This window comes from Callithrix jacchus, chromosome 1, assembly GCF_049354715.1.
Source record: "Callithrix jacchus isolate 240 chromosome 1, calJac240_pri, whole genome shotgun sequence".
NCBI lineage: Eukaryota > Metazoa > Chordata > Mammalia > Primates > Cebidae > Callithrix > Callithrix jacchus.
Window position 1 is genome coordinate 153271542 of NC_133502.1, and position 27843 is coordinate 153299384.

Sequence of the window (27843 nt, forward strand, 5' to 3'; positions counted from 1 at the left end):
CAGGCTGGTCTCAAACTCCTGAGCTCAGGTAGGTGATCTGCCTGCCTCAGCCTCCCAAAGTGCTGGAATTACAGGTGTGAGCCACCACTCCTGGCCTCAAAGAATTCTTTATTTGGAGAGAGATCAGGCTCTAATTTCTGTCTTAATAGTTTTAACATTTGTTTTCATAAATAACAACCCATCTATAAACTGTTAATACTAATTTTTAACTATTTAAATTTTTACGTTTATAATAAAATAGTTGATTCTGTACGAATGATTCTACTAACTATGAATTTGATACTCCTAAGTGAATTATTGTTTAAATTACAGACAAAACTATACACTACTAGAAAATAACAATTTAAAATAAAATAGTAAAATAATTTGTCTCATGGTATCTCGAAAACACACATCTAGAATTTTAACTTTGGCTGCACATTGAACACAGCTAGATGACTTTTTATAATACTTCAATGCCTCTTCCAGGTTGCATCAGACAGCATATTTTTGCCTAGATGGTGCCATGCTATTGTTTTGTGCATTTGGGTAGCACTTTACATTTCCAAAATGCATGCCAATCATAGTATTAGTATTTCAGCAAAGCCCTGCTGTGAGGTAGCTCAGCATTACTGAAGCCAAGCATAAACAGAAGTATGCAGTTATCAGGAAGATGCTGATGGGGCTCCAGTAAAATATCGATGAACAATAATTCACTTTATTCAAAACAGAAGTTTCTACAGATACATTTCAGCAGAACTGTCAAAACCTCTTTCTGTATCATTTGAATTTCCAGCCTTAGAAATGAACCTTAATTTTCAAAGAAATAAGTGATGATTATATTGGATCTTACTTTCAATGTTAGGGCTTATGTGACTATTTAAAACTTATATACACAAATATTGAAGTTCATGAAGGCAATGTTTAAATCATTATTTCACATATGATAACTCACTTGGATTCTTAGCCAGAGAAATTTTTGAAAGTCAGATTAAAGTAAAACTTAGATGATCTTGTGGCAGAGAATCAGAATCATTCAACTTAATGGATTTGGGATGCCCTCTAATTGCCTGGAATTTGTCATCTTAAAGATGAAATTTTAGTTAATAAGCCTAAAACACTTACCTATCATTACCTATACACAGACCAGCATAGTCCAATAACCTGTTCTAATGCAAGAGATGGCCCTAGTCCATAAAGGACTCAAAGAAAGAGGAGCAAACACAAAAAAATGAAGTGAAATCAGTTGTACAGTTAGAGATTGTATTTGGCTGCCGTGAACAAAACTTGACCTTGAAGGCATAATCTAAAACAAGTTTTTCTCTTATGTAAACAGAGCCTTAGAGCTGGGCACTGAGGCTGGTATGGAGGCCCCGCGATGCCAACCATTACTTGGGTTCTCCCTGTGTCATGGGCTGAACTTCGTCCCTCTCCTCCAAACTCATATGCTGAAGTCCTAAACCCAGGACTTCAGAAAGTGACTTATTTCAAGATAGAGCCTTTAAAGTAGTAATTAAATTCAAATCAGGCTGGTAGGGTGAGCCCCCAACCAATCTAATGGGGCAGTCCACAGAGGGACGCCAGGGGAAAGTTCACAAAACGGAAAAGTCATGTGAGGACACCACAAAAAGGTGGCCATTTGCAAGACAAGGAATCAGGCCTCTGGAGGAACCAAACTCCCACACCTCAATCTTGGACTTCCATGAACTGTGAGTCGCTTATGCCACCCATTCTGTGATACTGTATTACAGCAGCCCTAACGAACGGATTCACCCGGTTGATTTGCTTTGATAGACTCCACATGTGGCCTCAGTTTTGTGATTCAAGGTGGGGCTCTACCTCCAGCCTCCCATCCTTTTTCAAAGAGAAGCTGAAACATGCTAAAAAGGAAGGGGGCAGGCTGGGTGCAATCACTCATGCCTGTAATCCTAGCACTTTGGGAGGCCGAGATGGGAGGATCATTTGAGGTCAGGAGTTCAAAACCAGCTTGGCCAACATGGTGAAACCCCATCTCTACTAAAAATACAAAAAAATTAGCCAGGCGTGGTGGCAGGCGCCTGTAGTCCCAGCTACTAGGGAGGCCGAGGCAGGAGCATCGCTTGAACCTGGAAAGCAGAGGTTGCAGTGAGCCAAAATTGCACCACTGCACTCCAGCCTGGTGACAGAGTGAGACTCCATCTCAAAGACAAACAAAAACAACCTGGGGGTGAGGGAAGGACTCAGGTAGAGGCTGGGGAGTGCTGAAACTCATACCCCTTAGAGACTAAGTGGAATGCTCGAGCTGGCTCTGCCGGACAGAGACACGGAGGGGAGTTTATTAGTGAGCAGCATCTATTAGTATTAAACTATGAGAAATGGAGAACCCCAAATATCAGCGGTTTGAGTGAAAAAGCCTTGTATTTCCCCCTCATGTGAAAGAGGTCTGGAGTAGCCAGGTTTGCCCCATACTACTGCCCTGCTTGCCACATCCACTTCTTGGCCTATGATGACTGTTGAGCTTCAGTCACCATGACTCTTGCAACCAACAGGAAGGAAGAAAGGGAGAGAAAATCGCCTATTCCCTCCCTTTAAGGAAACTTTCTGAAAGTGTCACAAACCATTTCTGCTTATACCCAGAAGTAGTCACATGGCCATTCCTAGCTGGACAGAAGACAAGGACATTTTATTCCGGATGGCCAAGTGCCTGGCTAAAAATGGGGGTAAAGGAGGCTCTATCACCATTGAGAAAGAGATGGAATTAGGAGGAGGATAGTGGCTTCTGTCACACAGGTCCAGGGAGTTAAGAGCCTATGACAGCCTTGCTGAAAAGATCCAGTAAACTGCTGTGAAGACTACAGGATTCGCGTGATGCTGGTCAGGTGATTTCTGGTGTAGCATTTAAGCTAGATTCTCACTTCTCAAGTGTAGTTCATAGGCCAGCAGCATGGACATCACCTGGAAGCTGACTAGAAATGCAAAATCAGGCTCAACCCCAGTCCTGCTAAATCAGAAGCTGAATTTTAACAAGATCCCAAGTATGGGGCTAGAAGATCTCAGAGAAGAGAAAAGTTAGAAACTGGGGAGGTTGGCAGCACAGACTAGAGATTTGGGAGTCTTCTAGGTCAGGCGATAGGCTTCTGTGTGCCAGTTAGCTCCTTAAGGAAGTGAATGTGAGGCAGGAAAATAGGGAATTAGGGTAACCAAGGGTTAAGGCAGACGCAAAAAACAGCAGATGCAGCCAGTTCTAGGCAAGATTAAGCAGCACACAGGCCACATCCTCACTCCTGTGATAACAAGATAGAAGTTTCCACTTTAGCCTCTGATTGACCACATGCCAAGTCTCCACTTCAGACTCTGATTGGCCATAGGCCAATTCTTCATAGGGTGAAGCCAATTGGAGGCCTCTAAAGGGCACCTAGGTGTGTTACCAAATTCTTTTAGTTTAATAAAAACCTTAAAGAAGATTGTAATTCTGCCATGCTTGGTGGCTTACACCTATAATCTCAGCACTTTGGGAGGCCAAGGTGGGCGGATCACTTGAGGCCAGGCATTGAAGACCAGCTGGCAAACTTGGTGAAACTCCGTCTCTACAAACAAACAAACAAAAACCAGAAATTAGCCCAGTGCGGTGGTGCACACCTGTGATCCCAGCTATTCGGGAGGCTGAGGCAGGAGAATCACTTGAACCGGGAAGCAGATGTTGTAGTGAGTTGAGACCATGATACTGCACTCCAGCCTGGGCGACAGAGTGACACTCCATCTCAAATAGAATAACATTGTAATTGGGGCTCTAGAGCCACTTGTTGGAGCTTGATCCCACTCTGTGGAATGTGTGCTTTTGCTTCAATAAACCTGCACTTGCATTCTTTCTTTCTTCTCTCATTGCTTCATTCTTTTGTTGCTTTGTTTATGCATTTTGTTCGATTCTTTGTTCAATGTGCCAAGAACCCAGAGAACTCAGTCAAGACTTTCCATCCTGTAACAAATGCAGAGGTGGCCAGAAAGCTGAGTGCTTCAATTCAGGGATGAGAGTGGAAGAAATTGCCAGAAAAGAACTAGGAAGAGGAGAAAGAAAAGCACTTAGAAAGAAGGCAGTCTTGAAAACAAACTTTAAAAGAGTATCGATGAAATACAGATTCAATTACCCTGTCCTGTGGACCAGGCAGTCCTTAATCCTCAGAACAACCTTGAGTGGTAGAAACTGTGATTCCCACTTCATGAAGCTGAGCTTCAGAGATAATGCCTTGCCAAGATCACACTAAATACTGACATAGCTCGCTATAATATCTTGCAGAGAAATGACCAGTTTACAAAGCACGATTAAATACATTATCTAATTTAAGCCTTGTAATTACTTTGTGAAGTAAACAGAAAGTGACCTTTTTTTTTTGGAGACAGAATCTTGCTCTGTCACCCAGGCTGGAGTGCAGTGGCATGATCTCAGCTCACTGCAACTTCTGCCTCCCAGGTTCAAGCGATTCTTCTACCTCAGCTTTCCAAATAGCTGGAATTACAGGTACCTGCTACCATGCCCAACTAATTTTTACATTTTTAGTAGAGATGGGGTTTCACCACGTTGGCCAGGCTGGTCTCAAACTCCTGACCTCAGGCGATCTGCCCACCTTGGCCTCCCAAAGTGCTAGGGTTACAGGCTTGAGCCACTGTGCCAGACTGTGGCTGTTATTTGAATATTGCAAGTAATGAATTCCAGGACTTTTGAATCTCAGTCCAATGTTGTTTTGTTTTTCTCTTATTTTTCTTCCCTGATTTTCTGACACATTGATGATAATGAAGAATAGATGTGAGTATGGGATTCCTCACATCTGAATTTAACTGTTTGTGAGGGTCTAGTTCAGGGACAGACATTCGGTAAACCCTCCAATGATAACTGATATTGTTGTTTTTATTATAATTACAACTATTGGTTTTGCTCAAGAAAGCAATATTTATAAAAGTAATTTATTAGAGTGAGGAGTACAGAAACCAAATATGGAGGGGAAATTTGAATGAAGATACAGTGTCAGCAATGAGGGAAGGAACTCTAAATGATACTTCAAAGCCTGAACTTTGGAGTTAGACAGTTGTAAACAGCCCATCACCTCCACTTCCTCATCTTCAAGGCTGACACTTCATGAGATATTATGAAGATTGAAAGAGATAAAGTATATAAGATGCTAGCCCAGTGCTCAAAACAAATATTTAATAATTATAGCTATTATTAAGTCCTGGTTATGGATGGAAGAGTGAACTTGGTGGAAGTCAAAGCAGCAGCAGATATGAGAATCAAATAATCTACATTGACTGCTCTGAGTGTTTATCAGTTTATAGACTTTCTTTATGTCAACTCTAAAAAGAATAGTCTCTCTTCCTCAGGCCCACAGTTTTTATACTCTAATTATAATTAACTTGCCTTTTAGTGATGCTGCCCTCATGACTGATGTTTCCAAGTTGTAGATTTTTAAATTTCTATATTTGCCGTAAATGTATTTGGTAACTGAATCTAGCAAATGAGGACAAAACAAAGAGTCGTGGTCCTTTACCTTTAATGTCTATGAAGTGAAAGAGATCAAAGGGGAAACTGAACTTACTGTCTCATTGAGAAGCTTTGGCACAATTTATGAAGGTGACAGATGTTCTGCTTCCTAGAACCTTTTTGTTCCATCCCCAAAATCTATATTTTTCCTTTAGTATATTGATTTCTAGTTACAGAACGGGAATGGCTATTAAATATCTTCATTTGGGAGCTTGGGGGTGCCAGAATGTGAGAAGAAAAATGCATCAGTAGCTAAAGGACAGTTGATGGGATGGGTGGAGAAGGGCCCAAGAGAAGGTAATCTGTGTCTGGGAAATTATTTACAATTTGAAAGGCACAGAGAGTTGCCAGAGAAAAAAAAGAGGGAGCAAGTGAGAAAAGCAACCAATCACATGAAGCCCTTTGATGGATGAGGAAGGTACTTTTAAATACAAGAAAGTACTTTCCCCATCAGCCAGATGGCTCATCTCATCTCTCTTTGCAGCTAGCAGCACAGGGGAAAGAAAGATCTAGTGTAAAAAAATCATGGAATAATCTGTTGTGAATAAGCTGATGCAAACCAATTACAAATCGAAGTGTTCTTCTTTTCTGTTTTGATGAGGGGACACTGATTTCTCTTTGGGGGTGGGGTTGGATTTTGACTATCAAAATGTTGCTGGTAATTGAGGTGATTGATTATGAACAATCTTCCAAATGCTGTTTTTATTAGCATTGCAAATAACATTCTGTAGGGTATTTATAGTTTCAAAGCATCCTCACCTGCATTCTCTGATTTCATCTTATAAATAGCCCTGTGAGGTAGGTGTCATTATCCTCATTTATACATGAGGAAAGTGAGGCTTAGAGAAATCAATTAACAATAGTCTCCAACCTTGGGTCTGTTTTACTACTTTATCTTTCTTTGGGTCTTCCAACAAATGGTAATCTATGGGCATGGTTCTCACAAAGAGCTTTGTTTTTCGGTGGAGGAGGGGCAGGGGGCATCTCCAGGTTTCCATAATGTGTTTTCCCTCCAACCCAATTCTATGATCCTTGGCATCTCTCAAAGGCCTGAAGAGCCCATCTGAGGTGGCCTGGAGGGACCTGGAGTGAGGGTGGGTGCTAGGAGTGGAAAGAGCTGCGCAGTCCTACCAGCAACTAAGCTACTGCTTCCCTTGGCTTCAGGGGACCCTGTGTCCTGGTGACATCCCTGTTCCCTTGCCACGCCCTCTCTTGTGTCCCCTTAGAGCCCCTGGGCTGCTCTCCAGCCATCCTAAGTATCCCATCCCTCCAAAGTCTGTTTACTTCCATCCCCCTCAGGACATCGCTGCCAGGTAAGCAATCACTTTTTGCACATGGCTATCTCCTTGAGATGATTTTTAGCTTAGGGAACAAACAGCCAGGGAAGAGGATGTCTTTCTTGACCACACTGGACATGCTTCATGGGCAGAAAGCCTCCAGGCTTGAAGCTACTTCTCCACTTCCTCCCCTCCTGATAACTTCCTAGCCTGGTGGAACCTCTTCCATAATCAGTGGTCAATAAGCTTAGAATTGTGTCTGAACCTGGAGGACAGGGAGGCTTGGATCAGCTTGGCAGTGCAGAGTAATGCCAGCTACAGTTACAGAGACCAGAATAGTTATTAGTTAGAATATAGATTTGCCTGTATTTGAACTTTGGCACCACCACTTGCTAACTGTGCTACGTTCTCTGTGACTCAGTGTATGCATTGTTCAAGTAGGGTAATAATAGTGCCTATACAGTTATAATGAGGATTAAAAGTGCTATATATGTAAAGAAATGTTCTTGGCATGCGAAAACGCTCCATAAAGATTAGATCAATTAAATTGTTTAAATTACTACTTTTTGAAGTGCCTACTCTATGCTAGGTTCTTTACATGTGAAATTCAGATGTCTGCTGGGGTTGTCTTGAACCCTCAGATGGAGATAAATGGTTTAGACCTCCTTTTCTATGGATTATGGTAAACCAGATAATCTTCCCATGACTTCTTGGAATTCCAAAGGGTTCCTTATATTTCTTGATTAGCTCAGGCTCCCAACACCAGCTTCTTCAGAATTATTTTCGTAGGGGATTGTTTTGCTGTTCTCCACATTGTATATCACAGATGTTTTACTTAATATTCACAGGAAATTTACCAAGGCATTCATGTACATAGTGACATTTATGTAATCTTTGGAAAAAGGAAGGTTTTACATTACAAGAACCCAATCAATTTTAAATTCAATATCAGTCATGTCTATTCTTTAAGGCCTTAGACATGGCCCATGTTTTAGGATCTGGCCTTCTGCTGAATTCCTTAATCCTCCTCTCTTCCTTTTTCCTAGTGTCTCAGTCCATTCAGGCTGCTATACCAAAATCCCTTATGCTGGGTAATTTATAAACAATAGAGATTTATTGCTCACAGTTCTGGAGGCTGAGAAGTCCAAGATCATGGTGCCAGCATGGTCAGGTTCAGGTGAGGGTCCACTTTCTGATTCATAGGTGGTAACTTCTCACTATATCTTAACATAGTGGAAAGGACAAATGAGCTCCCTTAGCCTTTTTATAAGGACACTAATCCCATTCATAAGGGACCTCTCCCCATGACCTAATCACTTCCTAAAGGCCACATATCTTAATACTATTGCATTGGAGACTAAGTTGAAACATCTAAATTTTGGGGAAACACAAGCATTCAGACCATAGCCTCTACTATCTTTCCTCCTTAAGCCTTCACTCCAGATTGCCCCAGACTCCAAATTCTTGTTTCATAATGCAGAAAAATCCATTAAGTTTTCTCTAACCAGCTGTTTAAAAACGTGGCCAGCTGGGTGCAGTGGCTTATACCTGTAATTCCAACACTTTGGGAGGCTGAGATGGGAGGATTGTTTGAGGTCAGGAGTTCGAGACCAGCCTTAGTAACTTATTGAGACCCTGTCTCTACAAAAATTAAAAAACTAGTCAGGTGCATTGGCATGCACCCATGGTCTCAGCTACTCAGGATGTTGAGACAGGAGGATTGCTTGAGCCCAGGTGGTGGAGGCTGCAGTGAGTCATGATGACAACACTGTGCTACAGCCTGGGCAACAGAGCAAGACCTTGTCTCTTAAAAAAAAAAAAAAATGGAAAGAAAGAAAAAAGAAAAGCCTGGCTAAACTTTTAAAGACCACTACTCTGTCACTCAAAAGCCTTGCTAAAGATTTTAAAACTATCCTTTTTAAGAACTTCATTAAATTATTGGCCAGAGATTAAATCATTCTCATCTGTGTTTGTATGTAGATGGAAAACAGGAGAGGTTTTTTGTTTTTGTTTTTTAATTTTCTTGGAGATAGTCTCACTGTGTTGCTCATGCTGGAGTGAAGTGGCATACAATCTTGGCTCACTGCAACCTCCGCCTCCCGGGTTCAAGCAAGTCTCATGCCTCAGCCTCCTGAGTGGCTGAGATTACAGGCTTGAGCCACTATGCCAGGCTAACTTTTGTATTTTTAGTAGAGGTGGGGTTTTACCATGTTGGCCAGTTGAACTCCCGACCTCACATGATCTGCCCACCTCAGCCTCCAAAGTGTTGGGATTACAAGCACGAGCCACTGCGCCTGGCTGAGGGTAGTTATTAAACCATAATTTATTAATTGAGATAATAAATTATCTCAATTAATTCTCACAGCAATACTGCAGGGTAGGTCTGATTCCCCTCAATTTTATAACTGGAAAACTAAGAACCAGATAAATTAAAGAATACACTCAAGGTCATCTAGTTGCAAAGGGGTGAGCAGAGTCAAGACCATGGGACCATGTCAGTCTGATGCCAAATCCCTCACTGTTTTCATTACACTGCACTGCCTCATATGTTATGCTTGGTCTTATGAATCTGAAGTATCCCAAGGTGGTGACAGAAATTACTGCAATTCCCTTCTGAGGGAGCCAGTTGCATCTTGGACAACCCCAAGCTGTGCTCCTGGCTTCCATCTTAATGTAGATGTCCATGTCTTCATACATGATGCCCAGACCTGAGCCCAGCCTTCCAGGTGGGATCTGAGCAGAAAACAGAAACCACCCACTATATTCTTTACTCTGGATTTCTAGTTGTGAAATCTGAGGTCCCTTTGGCTCCTTGAACCCAAATTGCATTGCTGATTCTTCCTTGGTTTTCAGCCAGTGGAAACCCGTAAAACAAAACAAAGGTTTGCCTTAAGTTCTGGAGTCAATCCCAGGATGAATCCTTGCTTCACCACTTCCTATGAGAATTTAGACAACTCAGTTCTCTTATTTAATCAACGGTATTGTTGATTACACAAAAAGAGACAACAATACTATTTATCTCATAAAATTGTTAGAAGAATTAAATAAATTAATGCATGCATGATGCTAACCCAGTACCTGGAACATTGTAAAGTTCAACCAACATTAGCTATAACAGTAATATTTACAAATGCCCATCTCTTCTACCTCCAGATAAATTTGATCTCTCCACTTCCCCATCTTCCCTACTTCTAACACACAAATCTATTACTAAACACACTCTTCTAAAGCAGAAAGTCTGGCCTTAGAAACCCTAAATTCAGTTCTTTTTTTTTTTTTTTTTTTTGAAATGGAGTCTTGCTCTGTCACCCAGGCTGGAGTGCAGTTGTGCGATCTTGGCTCACTGCAACCTCTGCTTCTTGGGTTCAAGGATTCTCCCACCTCAGCCTCCTGAGTAGCTGGGACTACAGGCATGTGCCATCACACTTGGCTATTTGTTTTTTGTATTTTTAGTAGAGATGCGGTTTCACCATGTTGGCCAAGTTGGTCTCAAACTCCTGACCTCAGACAATCTGCCCGCCTCAGCCTCCCAAAGTGCTGGGATTACAGGTGTGAGCCACCACCCCCAGCTGGATTCAGTTCTATCATATGCCAGCTGCATGACCTTGGGCAAGATGCTTAACTTCTCTACGCTGCAGTTTCTTCCTCTCTAAAATGGAAACCATAACTGTGTATTCACTAAACTCACAGCATCATCATGAGGATTACATAAGGTAGAAATATAAGGAAACTCCATAATTATTGGTACATTATATCCATTCTCCGTATAATGATGTTGGTAGTTTCTTTTAAAACTAATTACAGGTCATTAATCTCTATCAAAATGTATAGACTCATTTAGAATTTATCACATTGCTCTACATTGCTTCTCTATGTTCAGCCTTTCTCATGTGATACATTTATCTGTTTGTGAGTTTTTTAAAACTCTATTCATATTAAAATGAAAGCGTAGGATTCTTATCCCTTCTAGTCACAAATTTTCTTTTATTCATTAAGATTAAAAGAAACAGCTCTACATTGTTCACTGTACTTGGGGCAATGGCAGAGTCAAAGAAATATAATTTGGGGTGTGTGCCCTCGAGTCTGTTAGTCCTTTGGAGAAATGACCTACATTCTTAACCTTGAATGTAATATATATATATATATATATATATATTTTTTTTTTTTTTTTTTTTTTTTGAAAAGCAGTCTCCCTCTGTTGCCCAGGCTGGAGTGCAGTGGCAGGATCTCAGCTCACTGCAATCTCCACCTTCTGGGTTCAAGTGATTCTTTTGCCTCAGCCTCCCAAGTAGCTGGGATCACAGACGTGCGCCGCCATGCCCGGCTAATTTTTATATTTTTAGTAGAGACGGGTCTCACTATGTTGGCCAGGCTGGTTTCAAACTCCTAACCTCAGGTGATCTGCCTGCCTTGGCCTCCCAAAGTGCTGGGATTACAGGCATGAGCCACCGTGCCTGGCCCAAATGTTAATATCTTGAAACAATTATGCATCGTGTCAAACAAATCTGGAAAACCTTGAAGTCTCCAATCACAGAACAAACTTGTAACTTTAGTGGCAGTTGTCTTTAACAATATTCCCTGCAGGCTCTATCTGAAATGGAGGAGACATGACATTACAGAATTGCAAAATCTTAGGATTCATCACCTAACTTTAATGCTGAAGGGTTTGGAGGTCATTCAGACTAACCCTCATGTTTTACAGTTGAAGATAATGATACTGGAGAAGCAGAGGGACTTACTCCAAATCATCCACCGGTGGCAGAGCCTGGACAAACCGATGTCTCCTCCCTTCACTCCTTTGGGGTTGTTGCTGGACTGCAGGGACCCGAAGTAGGTAGAGAAGGATATAGGCCACCGGAAGAAGAGGTATTTTGCAGGAGTATGGTTTTTCCTGCTCCTAAATCGGTGGGATGTCAGAGAAGGGAGGATCTCTGGAGCAGAGGGGCTAACAAGGTCTTCTGAAAACCATCACTGAGGGTGCTGTGGTTGGGAACTCGAAACCTTGCCAGACAGTTAAAAGCATTTCTGCGAATGTGGTTTCTGAGGGCGAAGAAGCCCTCCCCCGCCCCAGCGCCGGCCCTGCCCGCCGAGTGCCCGACAGTAACCCCGAGGCGCGCTGCAGCCCAGGCGGTGTTCAACGTAGTCATCCGGAAGACAAAAACCAGAAAATGTGCGCCTTCTCATTTGAAACCTGGTCGTTAGGTCTGGCCCTTCCCCAGCAGAAATGGGAACATTTAGTTTGCGCCCACGTGGCTCTTCCGCGGGCGTGTGCTCCACTCGGAAGCCCGGAGCTCTGTCTGGAATAGGCCTAGCTCCCTTCCCCTCTGCCTTTTGCGGGAAGAAGGTTGTGGGGCAACCGGCACAGCTGAATAGGGGCCAGCTGTGGGAAAAGGGAGAGGGGGACAACAGATGGGAGGAGGCGGAACGAGGGGTAATGGAGCGTCGGGGCCAGGGTGGCAGCTCAGAGAGCCCAATGTAGCCCAGCCATACCCAGAAGTTAGGGTGCGTCTGCAAAGCTCACACCCTCCATTTGAGAGCGGAACCGAAACCATCTCAAGATAGAAGCTCCGGACGCCCAGCTGCGGCGGGCTGCGGGCGGCGCGCAAGCGCGCGGGGCCCGGAATTTGACCTTGAGTTACCCCGCGCGCAGAGTCGCGGCGAAGTAGGTGAGAGGTAACTAGCAGACGCTGCTCCGGGCGACAGCCGCGGCGCGCGTGCGCGAGGCTGGTCCTTGGGCTCCGTTCTACTCCAAGTTTCTCCAAGTCTGCACTTCACTAAACTGTGGGTGTGTCATGGGCCAGTTCTTGAAGTGATGGAGTGGGGACATCGAACAGATTTGGAAAATTCCTATCACCCACTCCTCTATGGAGAAATGAGGTCCAGACGCGGTGCAGGGGAGAGAACCACCTACTGAACGTCATGTGTGTGTGCGGCGGGCACGGTGCTGGGCGCCCTTCTTAATTCTCACTACCCTTTGAAAGACCTCAAAATGACCTCCCATGGAAGAGAAACCGAGCCCTATGAGTTCATTTAATTTGCCCAAGGTCATCCAATCAGTTAAGGGCAATTTCCATGAAAGGTCCGAGCTTCAAGGTGGGTTTTTGTCCCTAATACACACAAATGACACCTGTAGCACATTTGGCAAGGTACCCTCATAGGCATTATTCACTCCATCCTTACCAGAAACCTATGAGGTAGTAGGTATTATGGCTATTTTCTTTTTGCAGATGGAGAAACTGAGATTCAAGGAAGTTGTTCTAAAATCCCACAGAGAATATCAGAGCTGAGATTTTTCTGTCCCATTTTAGAGAGATTAAAAAAGCTCAAAGCTCAAAGTCAGGTTCTCCCGTCACCAATCTGAAGACCTATGAGAACTTCAAGCTCTATGGAATGAGTGGCCTAGGCCCTGCTACAAAGAAGTTCTCATTATTGGAGGTCTCCTTTGCAGGTTTCTTTTTCCTTTTATTTATTTATTTATTTATTTATTTATTTTGATGTTAATGACCTTTGCGGGTTTCTATTACAAAATTGCAAAGTGATCAACCCTTCTAGAAGATAGTTGGGTTGTTCACTTATTAAGGGCAAGGACAGAGTGCACTACTCACAGTTGCTGAATTGGGTGTTCGTTAGGTGAGCTTATAACAATGAACACATTTTCAATCCCAGATTACCCAAGGGGGAAGCTGCCATTGTGGTGTCAGGCAATAGGTGAAGTAGCTTGTTTGTGACTTTTCCCAGATGAGGGTTTTTGCAATTACACAGCAAACATACTTAGCATTCACTCTGCGGTGTTTCTATAGCTGGAAAACAGATGGGAACTTCAAAAAGCAGGAATGCCTGGCTTCTCTTGAAAATTCTGTTCTGTGTTTGTCTTAGTCTTCTCAGGCTGGGTACTTAAACAGCAGACATTTATTTCTCACAGTGCTGGAGGCTGGAAGTCCAAGACCAAGGTGTAGCCTGATTTCATTCCTGTTGAGGCCCCACTTTCTGGCTTGCAAACAGCCATCTTATCACTGTATGTTCTCATGACACAGAGAGGCTTCCCTCTAGAGTCTCTTCTTATAAGGCATGAATCCCATCATGGGGGCTCCACTCTTATAACCTCATCTAAACTGAATTATCTCCCAAAGGACCCACCTAATCATCATATTAGAGGTTAGGCCTTCAACCTATGAATTAGGTGGAAGGTAGCACAAACATTCACTTACAACAATCTTAGATGTCTGGAAGTTTGCCCACCTCCATACATGGTAGAAGCCATAGATTCCCCCTACCCTGTCAGGGTTTCCTGTGACACAAGAAGTAGATCACCCAGGGAGAGGCACAGGAACCCAGTCACAACTCCACCCACCCCACCAACCCCTTGGTGCCTCAACTGTTCTTCAGAATCACAAAGGCCAGAAAACAGAAGCAGCTCCTCTCCTCCTCTCCCAGGAGGCCTTGGAAACAGAGGGAAATGCAAATGGAAATTCCCCAAAAGAGAAATGCAGGGGAAGCAGCAAAAGCTGCAGCAAAGGGGCCTACCCCTGCCACCCTCATTTCTTTCCAAGAATCCCCTCCCTGAGTGTGCTCTCAGAGAATTGGAATGTCACTGCCCTGTCCCCCAAGACTGTGTTGCTGCTCAGGCTGATAAAGACGAAGGCTGCAACTGGACTCTCTTTGCCCGAATGTAACCCTGCCTTGAAGCCTTCCTGAGGTGACCAGGGGAGATCATGTGCTGCCTGATGCTGTCAAGATGCCAGTGTGAGCTGCCTGCCTGGTGCTGTTGGCAGGAACAAGGCTGCTTGGGAACTTACATCAGCACCCTGTGGAGGGGCTGAGGGCTTTGGCATGGTGGGCCTTGTGCTGACACTCGTAGTTGAATTCCCTCCCGTATGATCCTCCACAACCCTGTGCAGTAAATGATGTGGCCCCTGTTTTGCAGAGGATGAAACTGAGGTTCTGAAAAGGTGAGTGATTTCCCCACATCATACAACCAGTAAAGGCATGGCTGACACTCTGGTCCTTTCACTGCTATAGGCATTTAAACCCAACACCCCAATAGAACAGGCTCTTGCAGCTGGCTGGGAAAATTGTCCCTAGGTTTCTTCCTTTCTTCCCTAATTATTCCAGAGAAATTTCAATAAAAATGTAGAACAAGACAAATTCCATGCCTTACACACAGTTAAATAATGAGTGACTTTATAGTGGAATGAATGGATGGTGGCAGAAAATGAGAGTAGATAAAGTGCCTGGAATTGTGCCTGACACATAGCAAACAATCAATATTTCCCAAATGGTTGAATAAAGGAATAAGAATATCAAAGAACATGGAAGGGAAGAATCTCAGTGTGAGGTACAAACATTTTAGGATAATCATTTCCCTCCCTTAAGCTTGCAGATAAAGTTTATGATCCTGTTGGAATTTGAAGTTCTTATTTTGTAATTACTGGTGAAAGATTTACTGACCCTCGCAGGTTATCAGTAAATATACAGAAAGTAGATGCCACAAAGCCTTGGTCCACATCCCCTCCCTATTGGGTTTCTTCCCTGAGTGTCTCTTATATGTGATTTATGCTGCTGGCTTTTATCATTAGGAAAGGCCTTTCATTCCATTCAAAAATAGGTACTACTCTTATGAAGCACTAAGTAGGTTAGTGCATAAGATATGGTCCTTGCTCCCCAGGTGGGGAAACATAAAGTTTTAGTGAGAGGTTCCATGTTTGAGTCCCTGCTCTTGCTAGGGTGTATATTTCAACACATCATTTAATCTTAGCAATCCTCATTTTCCCCATATATAAAATGAGTACTTTAAGGATAGTAAGGGAATTTAATAGCATGTGATATGTTAAAAAAAAAAAAAAGGGCCAGGCGTGGTGGCTCATGCCTGTAATCCCAGCACTTTGGGAGGCCGAGGTGGGTGGATCACAAGGTCAACAGATCGAGACCATCCTGGTCAACATGGTGAAACCCCGTCTCTGCTAAAAATACAAAAAATTAGCTGGGCACGGTGGCATGTGCCTGTAATCCCAGCTACTCAGGAGGCTGAGGCAGGAGAATTGCCTGAACCCAGGAGGCGGTGGTTGTGGTGAGCCAAGATCGCGCCATTGCACTCCAGCCTGGGTAACAAGAGCAAACGAAACTCCTTCTCAAAAAAAAAAAAAAAAATAGTTGGGGATTAGGGGAAGGAGTTGATAAGTAGCAAATGCTATTAATTTAATTTAATTCAAAGAGAATACGGGGAGTGTTTTCTCATCAGTTACAAAGCCTAGCCTCTCCAGGAAAAGGGAATGGAGAGGTATACACTTGAGACCTAAGAGAGATTTCCAGACAGCACAGAGCATGGGAGAGCAGAAAGGTTTGTTGTTGTTTTTTTTTTTGAGATGGAGTCTCACTGTGTTGCCCAGGCTAGAGTGCAGTGGCATGATCTTGGCTCACTGTAACCTCTGCCGCCTGGGTTGAAGGGATTCTCCTGGCTTCTCCTGCCTCAGCCTCCTGAGTAGCTGGGATTATAGGTGCCTACCATCACACCCAGCTAATTTTTGTAGTTTTGGTAGAGACAGGGTTTCACCATCTTGGCTAGGCTGATCTTGAACTCCTGACTTCGTGATCCACCCACCTCAGCCTCCCAAAGTGCTGGGATTACAGGTGTGAGCCATCACACCCAGCTAAGAGCAGGAAGTTTTACTGCCCGGAAGTAGTGCAAAAACTGAGCAAGTGTGTCCTGGGCCTTGCACCGGAGCTTTGAGCCTGTCTGCCTCTTCCCTACTGAGATATGAATGTGTCCCTTGACTACAGTAGCTGCAGGAGGAAGGAGCATCCCAGAACAGCTGAATTCAGTGAAAAATCCGCTGTCTCCCTGTGTCTCTGTCTTGCCTGGGTCAGTCTGAATTCCCAGCAGCCAGAATGTGTTGAATCTTAGTTAGATGTTAGTCCCTTAACATTCAGAATGCGCCAATACAAATATGGAATTGGTAAGGATAGAATGATGTGAGGGTTTGAGTGAAGGGATCCGTAAAAAAAAAAAAAAAAAAAAAGGCCGGGCGCGGTGGCTCACAGCTATAATTCCAGCACTTTGGGAGGCGGAGGCGGGTGGATCACGAGGTCAAGAGATCGAGACCATCCTGGTCAGCAAGGTGAAACCCCATCTCTACTAAAAATACAAAAATTAGCTGGGCATGGTGGTGTGCGCCTGTAGTCCCAGCTACTCGGAAGGCTGAGGCAGGAGAATTGCTTGAACCCAGAAGGCGGAGATTGCGGTGAGCCAAGATCGTGCCATTGCACTCCAGTCTGGGTAACAACAGCAAAACTCCGTCTCGAAAAAAAAAAAAATAGAAAGAATGAAAAAGACCCAGTATTTGATAGCACAACAGTGACTGTAGTCAAAATAATTTAATTGTACTTTTTTTTCTGAGACTGAGTCTCACTCTGTTGCCCAGCCTAGAGTACAATGGTGCAATCTTTACTAGATTACAGGGCAGAAAAAAAAAAATGGTGCAATCTTGGCTCTGTGCAACCTCTGCCCCCCAAGGTTCAAGTGATTCTCCTAACTGAGCCTTCTGAGTGGCTGAGACGACAGGCACCCTCCACCATGCCCAGCTAATTTTTTGTATTTTTAGTAGAGATGGGTTTCACTATGTTGGCCAGGCTGGTCTCGAACTCCTGACCTCGGGTGATCCACCCACCTTGGCCTCCTGAAGTGCTAGAATTACAGGTATGAACCACCATGCTCGGCCTTTAAGGGTACATTTTAAAATAACTAAAAGAATACAATTGGATTGTTAGACAAAGAATAAATGTTTGAGGAGATGGATACCCCATTTTCCATGGTGTTGTAATCATGCATTGAATGTCTGTATTGAAATATCTCATGTATCCCATAAATATATACACCTACTATATACTTACAGAAATTAAAAATTAAAAAAAAATAGTGGAGGAAACTTGCATGCTTCAGAAGTAGAAATATCCCCCAAAAGATGACTTTTGGCTGAAATGCCAAGAATGGAGCCTATTTTGCCCAGGACAGGAAAAAAAAACAAACAAGGGTTTAGGTCTTTTAGCAAAACAAAACAAAACTAAACTAAAACTGAGTAGAATTCCACTCTGGCCATACCAAATATTTTGTTTCTTTGACCCAGAGACTTATGAGAACTGGAAAAAAAGAAAACACTAGAGGATCCCTCTTGGTTATGTTGGAAGGAAAGCGAGCAACTAAGTCCTTGCTGCCTCATGTTTGACTCATTTACCAGCTCTGTGGCCTTGGCTGCTCCCCTCCCTCTGTGCCTCTTTGTTTGTCTATAAAACAAAGATTCTCATACCTTCCAACATGGGTATGGGGATCAGATAAGATGACAAAGGTAAAGTAGCCACCGAGATGCCAGGGACGTGAAAAATTCTAGAGAAATGGCAGCTTCTTTTTCTTTCCCCCATAGTGAGTAAATGCCACATCAGGGATCAGAGCTCAGTAAGGCTGAGCTCATTCATCTGCATGTAGCCACACAGCTTCATTTAACATTATAGGCCCAAGAAAGGCTTGAGTCTCCTGCTAGACTCAGAAATATCTGCTTTTCTTCCATCTTATCCACAGAAAAACTGATGCAAGTGTTGGCTCCTTGGGAAAAAACCAACTCTATTAATTAAGCATAACCCCATTCTGTCTGAAGACTGTAATTACCCTTCTGTGTAGATGTCTTGCCTTGAGATTTCCCCTGTTCCCTGGGGTAACCTGTCAGAGCCCGGCTTCCTTAGGGAGGAGATACCGAAGGGTTAAGATCTTAAAACTTGCCCACAGAGAACAAGCCCTAGTCCCCCTGGAAAGTTGTGGAAAACAATTAGTGTGAGCCCCATTTTTTCCTTGAGCTTGCGGACAATTCCAAGGACAACCACACAGAGGAAAGCTAAGCCTCTAAGGCATTTCTCCAATAATTCAAAATGCTGAGGTGTCAAGGAAACACCCAAGTTTAACCCATACTACTCTGTTTGCCTCTTCATACTTGAATTCATTGTAGTGAGTGTACAGGAAATTTTAATTCCATAAGGGTTTTTCTTTTTTGCAGAGTTTTGTCATTGGGAAAAAAATGTCAGGGCTATTTAAAAAAAAAAAACCAGTAAGTTTGACTCCAAGCTCAACCCATCTCAATGATTTAATGTGCCTTTGGGGGAATCAGGAGGCAGTGATGCCAAGAGCTTAGAAGGGGAACTGAGTGACTGGAACCTGAGCCCTGTTTCTACCTCTATCAAGATGGGCAGGCTGGACACATTGGCTCATGCCTGTAATCCCAGCACTTTGGGAGGCTAAGGCAGGCAGATCCTCTGAGGTCAGGAGTTCAAGGCCAGCCTGGCCAACATGACAAAACCATGTCTCTACTGAAAAAAAAAAAAAATTAGCTGGGCATGTTGGCACATGCCTGTAGTTGCAGCTACGTGGGAGGCTGAGGCAGGAGAATCACTTGAACCTGGGAGGCTGAGGTTGCAGTGGGCCAAGATTGTGCCACTGCACTCCAGCCTGGGTGACAAAGCAAAACTCAAGTCTCAAAAAAAGAAAAGGCCGGGCGAGGTGGTTCACACTTGTAATCCCAGTGCTTTGAGAGGCTGAGGTGGGCAGATCACAAGATCACAAGATCGAGACCATACTGGCTAACACGGTGAAACCCCGTCTCTGCTAAAAATACAAAAAAATTAGCCTGGCATGGTGGCACGTGCCTGTAGTCCAGTTACTTGGGAGGCTGAGGCAGGAGAATCACTTGAACCCAGGAGGTGGAGGTTGCAGTTAGCCAAGATCACACCACTGCACTCCAGCCTGGGCGACAGAGCAACACTCTATATCAAAAAAAAAAAAAAAAAAAAAAAAAAAAAAAAGATGGGCAGCATTTGCTATATCATTTTTCTTCTCTCAGCCTCAGTTTCACACCTACATACTTAGAGGTTTGGTTATTCAATCCTTAGGTTCGAGTCTAATTATCAGTCACCTCTGGTATGGATTTGTAGTTATGCTACCTGCCTCCAAAGAAGCGAGAGTTTTGAAACTAGAAGCCAATATTTCAGAAACTTCAAACAAGAAACACAGACATTGAAGTTCAAGCACAAACACCCATACACAATTGTAATTCGGTAACAAAGTGTAATTCAGGAAAATATGTACTTGAGAACAATACAAGTATTATTTCTTTTTTTTTTTTTTTGCCAACAGTTAGACTAAATTAAGTTAGATTTAACCTTTTTTTGTGTGTGTGTGTGGCAGAGCAAGACTCTGTCTCAGGAAAAAAAAAAATGGTGACATCAACATTGAAGTAAAATTCAGGATGAGTAGGAACCCAGGGAATAAAAAGGTTTGGGGTAGGAAGGAGTTCCAGGCAGGAGGAGTGGGCTCAGAGGTGTGGAGTTTCTTTTTTTTTTTTTTTTTTTTGGAAAGAAGAAAAGAAAGAGACAAAAAGGAGTGAAGGAGAGGAAGAAAGAGGAAGAAAAAGAGGGAGAGAGAACGGGAATATTGCTTTATTCTAAAAATGGGTATTAATAATGGCCGATCAATATTTTGTGTATTTAAAGTGGAGAATGTATATTTTGTGTGTTTAAAATGGAGAGCTCTATAAATATTTATTAAGTTTACTTGTTCCGGGTCTGAGTTCAAGTCCTGGTTGTCCTCATCAATTTTCTGTCTCGTTGAGTCTATATCTCTTTATGGGTCTTATGTATCTGGGTGTTAGGATCATTAGCTCTTATTGTTGCATTGATCCTTTTACCACTGTATCTTTGTTGCTTTGAAATCTATTTTATCAGATTCGAGAATTGCAACTTCTGCTTTTTATTTATTTTCTTTATTTTTGCTCTCCATTTGGTTGGTAAGTCTTTCTCCATCCCTTTGCTTTAAGTCTTTGTGTATCTTTGGATGTGAAATGGGTCTGGATGCTGAATACCATTAGGCTGTATCTTTTGATTGGGGGATTTAGTCGACTTAAATTTAGGGTTACTGCCGTTTGATGTTAACTGGCTATTTTATCCATTCATTTATATAAATTCTTCTTTATGTTGATGCTCTTTACTTTTTGGTATATTTTTAAAAAGGCTAATACTGGTTGTTCCTTTCTATGTATAATGCTTCTTTCAGAAACTCTTGCAAAGCAGGCCTGGTGGTAATAAAATCTCCGAGTACGTGCTTTTCGTAAAAGATTTTATTTTTCCTTCAATTGTGAAGCTTAGTTTGGCAGGATATGAAATTCTGGGCTGAAAGTTCTTTTCTTTAAGGATGTTGAATATTGGCCCCCACTCTCTTCTGGCTTGTAGGGTTTCTGCTGAGAGATCTGATGTAAGTCTAACAGGCTTCCCTTTGTGGGTAACCTGACCTTTTTCTCTGGCTGCCCTTAGTATTTTCTCCTTCATTTCAACCCTGGTGAATCTGACGATTATGTGCCTTGGGGTTGCTCTTCTTGAGGAATATCTTTTATTTTCTTCTTCTTTTTTTTTTTTTGAGACGGAGTTTCGCTCTTGTTACCCAGGCTGGAGTGCAATGGCACGATCTCGGCTCACCGCAACCTCCGCCTCCTGGGTTCAGGCAATTCTCCTGCCTCAGCCTCCTGAGTAGCTGGGATTACAGGCATGCACCACCATGCCCAGCTAATTTTTTTGTATTTTTAGTAGAGACAGGGTTTCACCATGTTGACCAGGATGGTCTTTATCTCTTGACCTCGTGATCCACCTGCCTCGGCCTCCCAAAGTGCTGGGATTACAGGCTTGAGCCACCGTGCCCAGCCCTTGAGGAATATCTTTGTGACGTTCTCTGTATTACCAGGCGTTGAATATTGTCCTGCTTTGCTAGATTGGGAAAGTTTCCCTGAATAATATCCTGAAGAGTATTTTCCAGCTTGGATTCATTCTCTCCGTCACATTCAGGTACACCTATCAAACATAAATTAGGTCTTTTCACATAGTCCCATATTTCTTGGAGACTTTGCTCATTTCTTTTTATCCTTTTTTCTCTATTCTTGTCTCGTTTTATTTCATTAAGTTGGTCTTCGACCTCTGATATCCTTTCTTTTGCTTGCTCAGTTCGGCTATTCAAACTTGTGCATATTTCGCTAAGTTCTCATGTTGTGTTTTTCAACTCCATTCATTTATATTCCTCTCTATATTGTCTATTCTTGTTAGCATTTCGTCAAACCTTTTTTCCAAAGTTCTTAGTTTCTTTACATTGGGTTAGAACAAGTTCTTTTAACTCCCAGAAGTTTCTTATCATCCACCTTCTGAAGCCTACTTCTGTTAATGGAACACAGTCCTTCTCCATCAGGTCTTGTTCCGTTGCTGATGAGGAACTGCAATCCCCTGTAGAGGAAGACAGGTTCTGATTTTGGGTATTCTCAGCCTTTTTAGGCTGGCTTCTCCCCTTTGTTATAAATTTATCCATCTGTCGTCTTTACAATTACTGCCTTTCTAATTAGGTTTCTGAGTGGACGTCCAGTTTATTGATTCCCAGCGCTGGAATCTGAGCAACCCACTGCGCCTGCCAAAACAGCGGTGTTAAGACTGATGGTGCTCTTCTGCCAGGGAATATCTGGTCTGGCTTTCTTCCTGAGTCCCTAATAAGCGGCTCTGCCTTCCCGGAGCTCCAAACATCAGTCAGAAGGGGAACCAGTCCCGTTTACTCTGCATGAAGAGCTGCTGCGCCCAGGCGCCGGCAAAACCGCTATGCCAGCCACAAGAGTCACACTGGCGATCAGTGGGGCTCCTCCACTGGGAATCTTCTGGTCCGTGAGTGACGAAAATTCATCTGAAAGTGTGGCGTCCTCTCATTCTCTGCGCTTTCACTGGGAGCTACAATCCCACGCTGTTAGCGATCAGCCATCTTGGATCCTCCTTTTTTTTTTTTTTTTTTTTTGAGACAGAGTGTCACTTGGTTGTGTAGGCTGGAGTGCAATGGTGTGATCATGGTTCACTGCAGCTTTAACTTCGCTCGGGTGATCTTCCCACCTCAGCGTCCCAATTAAGTAGCTGGGAGTATATGCATGTACCACCATGCCTGGCTAATTTTTATATTTTCTGTAGAGATGGGGTTTCACCAGGTTTCCAGGCTACTCTCAAACTCCTAGGCTTAAGTGATCTGCCCGCCTTGGCTTCCCAAAGCTTTAGGATTACAGGCATGAACCACGCCCAGCCCAAATTTAACCTTTTTTTTTTTTTTTTTTGCTAAATTTATTTTATTTATTCTGCTATGTCTTGAGGTTTTTTTTTATTATATATATATATTTTTACCAAATCCACACCTCACAATTGAGTATGTTTTTTAAAGGAAGTGCATACATTTGGTTCAAAGATAATATCGTGCCAACTTTTATTAATTAGGGGAAACAACAAATTTGTCTGTTTACCTTTCAGCACATGTATATATTTAGATAAGGAATGAGGACCTTTGAAATCAATAGCTAGGGAGAACAATGAGTACATTTATGAATGAACTTTTTTTCATATGAATAAAACTAGGAAATGGCTGGCTTGGTGTAGTGGGTACTGTTGGATGTCCTGTCCAGATTTCCTGTGATCCAAGCACTTGTCTGTCCTCTAGCTGCTTCCAGTGGTCACTGTTGATGGCTCACAATGGCTCACTTTTCCAGAAATTGTCCTCTGTAGAATGGAAACTGGCTCTCCTTGAGGTTATGTTCTCCACACCTCAGCTTGCAGCCGAAACTGACTGATATGGAGTTAAAATATCTGGTATCTCCCCTCAGGGTGGGACAAACTCTGCATGTGACTTAGGCTCCAGAAACCCCTCAGGTCAGGCCAGCACTGGGCTTTATCTGAAGCAATAGCTTTGCTTGACTCCTGGACCTTCCCTGTCCTGCAGTCCTCAGTCTCTTACAGGTTTCTTTGGTGAATCATCTGTCAATAGATACACCTAAATCCCTGTCTCAGACTCTGCTTCTAGACCTGAGATCAAACTTGACCTAACTCGAGAATGGCCTGTTATTATAAGTAGCCAGTAATGAAAACTACATTTCCATTTCTTTATTCACTTATTTATTCAATCAATATTTATTGAATTATCAATTGTGAATTTCAGTACAGTAAGTGTTGAAATACAAAATGTAATACTGGATATATATCCAAAGGATTATAAATCATCCTACTATAAAGACACATGCACACACGTATGTTCACTGCGGCACTGTTTACAATAGCAAAGACCTGGAACCAACCCAAATGCCCATCAATGATAGACTGGACTGGGAAAATGTGGCACATATACACCATGGAATACTATGCAGCCATAAAAAACAATGAGTTTGTGTCCTTTGTAGGGACATAGATGAATCTGGAAACCATCATTCTCAGCAAACTGACACAAGAACAGAAAACCAAACACCACATGTTCTCACTCATAGGTGGGTGATGAGCAATGAGAACATGTGGGCACAGGGAGGGGAACATCACACACTGGGGTAGGTTGGCAGGTGGGGGGCTAGGGGAGGGACAGCGGGCGGCAGGCAGGCTGGGAAGGGAAAACACTGGGAAAAATGCCTGATGTAGGTGGTGGGGGGACAGAGACTCCAAACCACTATGGCATGTAGGTACCTATGCAACAACCCTGTAGGATGTGCACATGTACCCCAGAGCTTAAAGCACAATAAAAAAATGCAAATTTTTAAATCTTAGAATGATTTAATTATCCTCCCCACAATTTGCATCAGTTTATGGTTCCACCAGCAATATAAATGAGTATTAGTGAGCCCTCAAACCATCACTGAGTACAATAGACTCTTGGCATTCTTGGGTTTATCATTCTTAAATTTCCACCCCTTGGAACTTCCCAGAAGATTCCTGACATGTAGTAATGGATAGTTGAGACAGAAATGGGAAACTGTCAAGACCGATCTGAGTGGGTCACTTAGTAGGTCTAACTGAGGTCTCTGAGTCTGTAGTTGGTGGAGAAGCTCTGAGTGGGTCACTTAGTAGGTCTAACTGAGGTCTCTGAGTCTGTAGTTGGTGGAGAAGCTCTGAGCAGGGCCTTGCTGACTTCATTCTGCAGCGTGGCTGCTTCTCAGCATGCCTCCATCCATCAGCACATTACTGGGCAGCAGCAGTCTTCAACGCCCATCATCATCTTTGAATTTTTGCACATTCAGTTCAGCTCATGATTCACTTTATTTCAGTGATGATATCATAATCTCGTGTCAAGTTTATTTCCATAGCAGAATTTATTTTAAAAGCCCTGTTAAGTTACTTTAGTCTGTTAGTTAGAGGCTTATTAGGGGTTTAATGAAGTTACTTCAATGTCTCAGTCATTCCTTAATGCATTTTCTGGGGAAAGTTAGACACTACAGTGATGTTTGACAACTGGAATTTCCAAATTCTGAAGACATCCCTTACAGGTGTCAGGAATCTTCTGTTATTCCAAATGAAATGGAATTTCAATACTTGATTGCCTTCAGTGGGCATAGAATCTATGTGAATGAGTCAGTGCTTCTAATGTCCCCTTTCCGTCTGTTTCACACTCCATGATCCAGGGGCATTTGTGACCTTTATGGACAGACTTCTAATTAGCTTAATAAATGCACAGTCCCACAATCTGGAAGTTTTGGGTTCTAAGTACCAGGTCTAGTCCTGACTAGCTGGGTGTCTTCAGGAGACTATGGGTTTCAAGTTCCTCATCTTTAAAAGAGAAGTTTATTTTCAAATAGTGATTCCCAGACTGGGATCCTAGGACGTCATTGGAGTCTTAAGGGTAGTAATGGATATTCACAGGCTAAACTATTTCTAATGTTTTAGAAACTCTCATGGAAATGTACATTTATCCTGTATTAGGTTTGATAGGATAATAATGGAGGCCCTTTTCTTTGTTTGGGCTGAGATAATGCAGGAATCTTCACAACCCTATGAGGTATATACTATTCTTATCACTAATCTACAGATAAGGAAATTGAGGCACAGGCTGTTAAGGAATTTGCTGAAGGTTGTACAGCTAGTTGGTGTTACAGGGAAGATTCAAACTCAAGTAATCTGACTCCAGAATCAATAGCCACGTTACCTACTGCTAATTCTAATTACTTTATGATAATTGGAAGCTCTGATTGGCAGTAATATGTCTTTTAAAAAATAAAATATTGTCCAGGCATGGTGGCTTACACCTGTAATCCTAGCACTTTGGGAGGCTGAGGTGGGTGGATCACCTGAGGTCAGGAGTTCAAGACTATCCTGGCCATAATGGTGAAACCCCATTTTAAAATAAATAAATAAATAAATAAATAAAAATTATTGGGGGCCGTGGTGGCTCCGGCCAGTTGTCCTGGTGCTTGAGGAGACGAGGCCATGAGTTCAAGGCCAACCTGAGCAACGTTACAAGCTCTCATTGATTAACAACAACAACAAAAATTATTATAATAACTAATAATTAAATACAGTTTGTTTGATAGGTAAAAGTCTTCCAGAGCCTTCAGTCCATAGAAAGGAAACGCTTTCAAAAGTTATGAAAAGAATGGAAATGTTTGACTAGCATTGGGTTAGATAATACCCACGTTCTCTCCTAGTTCTAATGTTCTGTAAAGATTCAGGAGGAAATACAGATACAGATATGAAAGAAAAACAACTCCATGAAATGTCACCCAGAGTGGTGCATTTATATTCCAAGAGTAATAATGAAAACACTATTTCTTTGTTAAATGGTGCAAACAAGTTTACTCTTAAAAACAAATAATAAAATGAGATTCAGTGGACTTGACTATTATGAAATTTTTAAGTCAAAAACTAGAGGGCCTGGCCAGGAGTGGTGGCTTCAGCTTATAATTCCAGCCCTTTGGAAGACTGAGGCAGGCAGATCACTCGAGGTCAGGAGTTCGAGACCAGCCTGGCCAACATGGTAAAACCCCATCTCTACTAAAAATACAAAAAATTAGCTGAGTGTGGTGGTGCATGCCTGTAATCTCAGCTACTCAGGGGGCTGAGGCAGGAGAATCACTTGGACTCAGGAGGTGGAGGCTGCAGTAAGCCAGCATCAAACCACTGCACTCCAGTCTGGACAACAGAGTGAGACTTTGTCTCAAAACAAACAAAAAAAAAGGGCCTTAGAAATGCATTTTCTTTCTTTCTTTTCTTTTTTTTTTTTTTTTTGAGACGGAGTTTCACTGTTGTTACCCAGACTGGAGTGCAATGGCACGATCTCGGCTCACTGCAACCTCCGCCTCCTGGGTTCAAGCAATTCTCCTGCCTCTGAGGTCTCCCGAGTAGCTGGGACTACAGGCGTGCACCACCGTGCCCAGATAATTTTTGTATTTTTATTAGAGACAGGGTTTCACCATGTTGACCAGGATGGTCTTGATCTCTTGACCTCGTGATCCACCCGCCTGGGCCTCCCAAAGTGCTGGGATTATAGGCGTGGGCCACCGCACCCGGCCCAGAAATGCATTTTCATGGTTGATTTTTAACACATTGATATTGTGCCAGGGGATAATCTTATACAGTACCTTTGAAAACACTGGAACTACTTTATAAACATACTCTTTGTTCCCTATAGCAATCTGCATGTTTGGTGACCCAGTTAAGTATAGTTTGTGGACTACTTAATAGTAGGAAAGAAAAAATAAGGGCAAAGGGAGGATCTCTCTTAGCCCTCTAGCTAGCATAGTGCTGGCACGAGGTAGAAGCTTAGTAAATGTTTGTCAAATGGATGAAATTTCACCAAGGTGTTACTGGACCCTGGCTAAATTTCTGCTCAGTTGCCCTCTATCCATAATGCAAGTTTAATACCATGTAATGCCCCCAATGCAATTCATCTTAAATAGCCATGAATGATAGTATAATTTACTAGCTCCTAAAGTGAGACAAGATTTTCAAAGTTCTGTGTCCTAGAAACTATGATCATATCATAATATTCCAATTTTACTTCCTCTTCTCATCAGCTCTAATAATCCTTATCTTACTCAGAGTTTGCATTATATTTTGCATTTATATAATGATTCAGAGTCGTATCCTGACAGTCTTAGGAAATAGAAAGGCCCAGATTTGAAGTCTTGTCATGGATTAATGTTTTTTCACTGTCTTTTATCCAGAGGTAGGTGAATGACTTCTGGTAACCCTTCTGATTTTAACATAGGGAACAGCGTCAACCCCCAA

General features: G+C 42.7%; 1 long non-coding RNA gene across 1 annotated transcript in view; it reads right to left on the bottom strand.

The window, feature by feature from the left end:
• Window positions 1–675: 675 nt before the first annotated feature.
• The window catches only part of LOC103794318 (uncharacterized), a 190718-nt gene continuing 163550 nt past the window's right edge, over window positions 676–27843 (bottom strand). The window contains exons 3-4 of the long non-coding RNA XR_004727933.3: window positions 7893–7991; window positions 676–4013 (exon numbers count right to left, since the gene is read on the bottom strand). This is a non-coding gene — a long non-coding RNA (uncharacterized LOC103794318). The remainder of the gene's footprint in view (window positions 4014–7892; window positions 7992–27843) is intronic.